Source organism: Nesoenas mayeri (genome assembly GCF_963082525.1).
Source record: "Nesoenas mayeri genome assembly, chromosome: 16".
NCBI lineage: Eukaryota > Metazoa > Chordata > Aves > Columbiformes > Columbidae > Nesoenas > Nesoenas mayeri.
Genome location: NC_137562.1, coordinates 11,424,217 through 11,430,360, shown reverse-complemented (window position 1 = coordinate 11,430,360; position 6,144 = coordinate 11,424,217).

Sequence of the window (6,144 nt, the reverse complement as noted above, 5' to 3'; positions counted from 1 at the left end):
CTTTGCCTCACTGGAATGGATCGATCGGTTAGTGCTGCAGCCTTGTCTGGGAAGGGGCAATGGTGCAGGGCTTCACATGTGTCTTTTTCATTTGTGCTGAGCCACAAGAGGTGTTGGGCAGGTGGCTGGTTTTTTGCATGGCAGAATTTTTGCCTCTCTGAAGGTTGTGTTTGGCTTTTGGAGTTTTTGGAGTGGAAGCAACTCAAGAATGCTTCCCAAAGGGATAACAGTGTGATTTTTCTCCTGGGAGGAGCTGCCTATTAAAGTGAAATCACCATGTTCTGTTTGAGAGCCTGAACCATTCTGATTACATTGTCCCTCTGATCTTGCTTCATAGCTTTCAGAAATTGTGTCTTTCTTGATGATTTTAATCAAGAGCATATACTACAAAACGCTGAATCATAGAATACCATGTTGGAAGAGACCTCAAGGACCATCTGGTCCAACCTTTTGTGGCAAAAGCACAGTCTAGACAAGCTGGCCCAGCACCCTGTCCAGCTGAATCTTAAAAATGTCCAATGTTGGGGAATGCACCAATCCCCTGAGGAGACTATTCCAACTGGTTCTGAAGAAGAAAACTTTTGTTCGTAATCATCTTTAATGATGTTCTAATAGACACTGGTAACTTGCTCCAGAGCAGACAGCAGGTGGTGCAGCTGCCTCACGTAACCAGCATTCCTGGCCAGGCTGGCAAACAAGGCATCTTGTGCATCCGTTCGGATGCCTGGAGCTGAGAATGGCCTGGGCGTCCCTAGCTGGGTTTTCCAGTTGCTGGGATTTAATAACATCATTTGGGATAGGATGTTCCCTTCTGGCCAAAGCTCCATGATGTTAGAATCACAAGGTCTAGATTCAGTCAGGCTTCCTAGAATACGGTGGGAAGGGGCAGCTGTTTCACAGCATCTTCAAGACTCGTTGCACAATAAGTCATCAGAGGGAGAAGAGACAAGCCCCTGGGTGGGCATACCTGGAAAATGCAGTTTCTTCTTGAACGCTGATAGCTCTGGGAGTCTTCTAGTGCTAAGTTTTCAAGTCATCTTGCTATGATTCAGTCACTGAATCTCTTGTTCCTTCAGCTTCTGCTTGAACAGCTAGATCAAGAGTTGTGCAGAGGTCCATCTGTGCACCAGCCTTGAGTCAGATCTCTGTGAGGCGAAGGCTCATCAGCCAGCCCAGGATGCTACAATGAGAACAGACAATGTTCACCCTTCAGCACCTCATTCCACAAGTGACCCAAACAGGAATGCTAACAAAACCATGTGCCTAGCAGGGATGCTAAATGTATGTGCCCAGCTATTCATTAAAGATTGAAGAGAGATCTTGGAGTCCTACTGGGATCTGTGCAGCTTAACCAGTTTTGAGAGTCTAGCTGAAGCCTCTTTGCTGCAGCTGGGGGTTCTTTTAGCATCTGTGCATCAGCATGTTTGCCTGAGCAACAGTCCTGGATCTAAATTGTTTTCTCTAGCCTGGAGCCTTCCTGCTGAGATCTGTGCCCACCTGTGTTCACGGTGCCGTCACGCACTCCCAGCCATGTATGCAGGGGTAGCTGTAGGTCTGTAATTTAAAGAATGGAAATGCACCTTCTTCACTGGAGATTCAGAGCTCCAGCATAGGAGTTTGCATTTCAAAGTGTAGTGTTGGGCATAAATGTCATTGCTGCAGGTGCCTGACTGAGGTTACCAAACAATAAGCAGTGAGCAGCTCTGCTTAAGTCTCTTCATCTTCCTGCCATTAACTGACCATACAGAGAGGGCTTTTGTACTCTAAACTGTTGTTGAGTGCTTGGTGTTGCCTGGGAAACGTAAAAGGAAAATGAAAGGATCCTATTGTTTGTGGATTTATCTTGCTTTTGTAACAGCTTCTGGTGAGAGCCTAAACTTTGCAAGGGGTGAGCACAGCGTGTATGTTCCCCGCTCCCTGCATCCCCTGTGCTGCCGTGGCTGTTCCTGGTCCAAAATCCGCTTGCTCTGCTTTTGTTCACCCGCATCCATAATGTCCGTCTGCTCTGCATCACTTCTTCAGCGCTGGCAGGAGAACGTGATGGAGGATGGGCAAATCCTGCCATCGGTGCTGAGTGGAACTCACCACTCAGTGATCTGAGACCAGTTCTCCCTCACAAATGTCAGGGCTCTGATTTGAGGGGATGTGGAGGTGAAGCACAGAGATGACAAAACACGGCAGCAGTGTTGGTGCTTTGGGGAGCTCGATGAAGTTTGACTTTAAAGCAGCGAGGCACAGCCATCAGCTCTCTTCCCCCATCCATTGCACCTCTGAGCCTTCCAGAAACAGCTCTGTTCCCTGCGTTTGGAAAAGCAACAAGTTAGGGACAGGGTATCTGTGATGAATGCTTTCCTATCACTTTTTGACCTTCCCTGCTGCTTGTTGCACTCTGCTCTTTCTTCCCTGGCTGTTATGTTGGCAAGTCTCTGTGCTCTGGATCTTCACCAGGCTGTGCTGGCTCTGAGGGTCACCTGGTGGGGGCTTCCAGCAGGGAGCCCTGTGGTGCGGGGCAGAGCTGCTGTTCTGGGCTGCTTTGGTACTCACTCTCAGCGAGAAATGTTTTATAAACGAAGTGAAAGCGCTGGCGGTATGGGGAGCCCCTTTGCCGGAGAGAGCACACACGTGTGTTCATACTGTGCGTGCCGTCCCCTGCCAACGCACACACTGACGTGCGGCAGGAAACAGGGCTGTGGCTGAATATTGATGGTGTTTGAACAAATTAACCAGCGGAAGGAAAGCTGAATGAATCTCAGAGGTGCCGCGCTCCTTCCGCAAACTGTTCTTGCCTGTAAGACCAGGTGTTTATGTGTGTGCTGATTTTTGACCCCCATAACCGCCCCCCTGGGACACCTCATTTTTTGAAGAACAGATGCTTGGCTTCCTGCTGAAGTTTCAAGGCAGTGAAGAACCTGAGGGCAAGGAGAAAGTGTCCCTGCAAACCTTGCTGCACAGCTCCGGTCTCTGCCTAGCAAACAAAGGACATCAGCATGCTGACGGTGGGACAGTCGCCGGGCTCCAAACACGCGAGAGCACAAAGCTGAGCGGAGCGCAGTGCCTGGTGCTCAGCAGTAGTCCTGCCTCGAGCTGGGCTTCATTGCTGGTTTCAGCTGAATATCTCTCTGATTTTTATGACGTGGTTTGTGTTTGGTGCCTAGTGAGGTAGGGAAGGGGGAGCCTGTGTTGAAGGTGGCTGGAAGGCTGGTCACCCCTCAGCCTGGGGATGTAAAGGGCTCAGGTTCCTCTGCAGTCTTTGCAGGGGCAAACAATTGCCCTTAACTCTGTATCCCTGTTCCTGCACTGAGCCTCTTTTTCTGTTGTTGTTCATCATTGTGGGATGCAGGTTTTGATGTTCACAGCCCTGAGTCTCTGTGCTCCAAGGAAGTTGAAGGAACTGTCTGCACCCTGTGCTTGGAAATGTCTCGCTTTGCTGGAGTTGTGCTAACTTGCGAGGTTCTGTGTCTTCTGCCTCGGGACGTGGGTCTTTGGCTTCCTTCTGACGCTGCTGAAGTTCTCCCCAGGCACTTGTCCTTAGCCTGCCAGTGGCTTGCTCAGTGATCACAGCATCTGACCCCACATAGATGCAGGGTGGGGTTGGATTCCCCTTGTAGCTCTGATACTCCTCTACATCTGTTCTCTTGGATTCATTCAGCAGCCTCACTCTTCCAACCATCCTTGGGTCGGAGGCTGCAGCTGTGCTCCCATCCAGCAGTGCAATTGTGCACTGGCAATCCAATGGACTTTGCCCTGTCCCTACAGCCCACAGCAATGAGAGAGGAGCACAGGTGAAGAGCGGGCTCGGAGGAGTATTCTTGATGCCGCTCCTCGCACCAGCCTCCCAGGAAGGGAGGCGCTGCTGCTGGCAGGGGTGGCCCTGGCTAACCCGGCAGCCACCCCACGTGGCAGTGCTGCCCATTGGGTTTGGGCAGAAGCAGGTCCGGACTGAGAAGCACTGGTGTTCCTGGGTCTGTCCGCAGGTGCCAGGTGAGACCAGAGGCTGCTGGATGCCCTGGGTGTTCCTGCTGCAGTCCAGTTACATGGGGACGTCAAGCACAGAAGCTCTTTGTTTCTTGCAGGTGTCAAGGATGCCCCCTTACACAGTACTTGTAGCTTGTGCCTGAAGTTTCATAGATGTTTTAAGGCCTGAAGCAACCATTCATTTATTTAGGGCCCCTGTGTAATTCCCAGTAAGAAATACCATTATTCTGTTTTGCCTGTAATGAGCCCAGAGCGTCTCAGCTGGTGTATCTTCCAGGACAGGGTGGAGGATGTGAGGAGGCAGAGCAGATGGCACTTCCCAGGTAGCACAGCCCGGTGCCATTGTTTCCTATTTACAGTTTACTTGTCTACATGCTCCAGCCTCCTGTATTAACAAAGTTAAAGACCTCTTTCACACCAAGTGTTATTTCTCTGTGAAATGCTTATAATCAAATCACCTCTCAGGCTGCATTTTTGGCAAGATAACAGACTGAATTCTTTAATTCTGTCCCTGGCAAGTGTTCTCTCCAGCCTCCAAATCACATTTGTAATTATTCTGCACCTCCTCCATTTTTTTCGGAATCCTTTTAGAAATGTGGGGACCATATCTGACTCGCAGCACCACGCAGGGGAGCGTTGCCAGCCTGCTCCCACTCGCTGCTCCCATCCACGTCTCTGAGCTGCCAGCACATCCCTGCCGAGGCTGTACAGGAGGTGAAGGACTCCTTTGAAGATCCCCAAGGCTGGAGGCTCCGCAGCCTCTCAGGGCAACCTGTGCCAGTGCTCAGTCACCCTCACGGTGAAAAACTGTTTCCAGGTGCTCAGAGGGAACCTCCCGTGTTTCAGGTTGTTCCTGTTGCCTCTAGTCCTGTTGCTGGGCACCACCGAACAGAGACCGGCTCTGCCTTCTTTTCACCCTCCTTCAGGTGTTTATGCACATTGGCAAATCCTCCAGGCTGCACAGTGCCAGCTGTGTCAGCCTTTCCTCGTACATGAGGTGCTCCAGTCCCTTCATCATCTTTGTGGTCCTTTGCTGGACTCTCCAGGACATCCGTGTCTCTTGTACTGATGAGCCCAGTGCTGGACGCTGCTCCAGGTGCCGCCTCACCAGTGCTGGATGAAGGGGAATAACCTTCCTCCGCCCACTGCCAGCGCTTCACCTGCTGGCCCCAGGGTGGCATTACCCTTTTTGTGGCAAGAGTACATCAGTAGCCCATGTGAAGATGCAGGGGGTACGCAGCCACAGGGCAGGAGTGCAAGAACTCGCCCTGTCTGGCGCTGCGGGAGGGTTTGCTGGGGCAGAGCTGTCCTGCAAGACCCACGCTAGCCTAAGTAGCCCTTCCATCTTATCTTGTGCTTCCCAGCCTAGCAGAGCTGTGTAATTGCTGTATCTATCACAGCTCCTTGCATTAACAGGCAGTAATTGGCACCTGTGTTAAAGAGCCTGGTTTCAATTACTGCTGAATGCAGCTTGAACTCCAGAGCTGGTAGATGACGTGGAGGCGGAGCGGTAGCGCTCATGTTTACTCTTTGTCTTTCCACCAGGTGCTCCTCTTCCCCCAGGGATGAAGCAGTTTTTGCATTTCTTGCTTGTGCCTTGAATCTGCAAAACCACCAGCAAGGGCTTCATGGGAGCAGAACGGGGTGCCTCTCCAGAGCACAGAGAGCTGGCACAGTGCTCCTCTCTGTTCTTCCTCACATAGATATTTATTGTAGAAGCCTCTACTAAAAATCCTACGCTGAATAGTGGGGTGGCGAGGTATGGAAGGGAATTGTTTTTGGTGGATGGTGGTGCTCCCCCAGCCCCCTGCAACCACATTCCTTGGAGCTTTCCCAGACCCTCCCCACAGCCCTTCGTGTCTCTCTGGCTTCCCCTGCATCAGCACTCGCCTTCTGCTGCCATTCATCATTACTGATCCAATAAAATACAGCACTGTTAAAATGCACAGGGAATTGTTTTCTGTGTTTCAGAGCTATGAGCCCTTAAGTTTCCATTTGTTCAGTGGGTGATGAATGCACAGTTGTGGTTGATGCTGGAGCCAGGCGGAGGGCTGGGACTCTGGCTCCTCGAGCTTTGCACCAGGGCTCTTACAGGTTTGTGAGGCAGCAGCTGCCTGGGGCTCCCCTTTCCAACAACACTCCTGGTTCAGTTCATAACGAGTTTGGAGG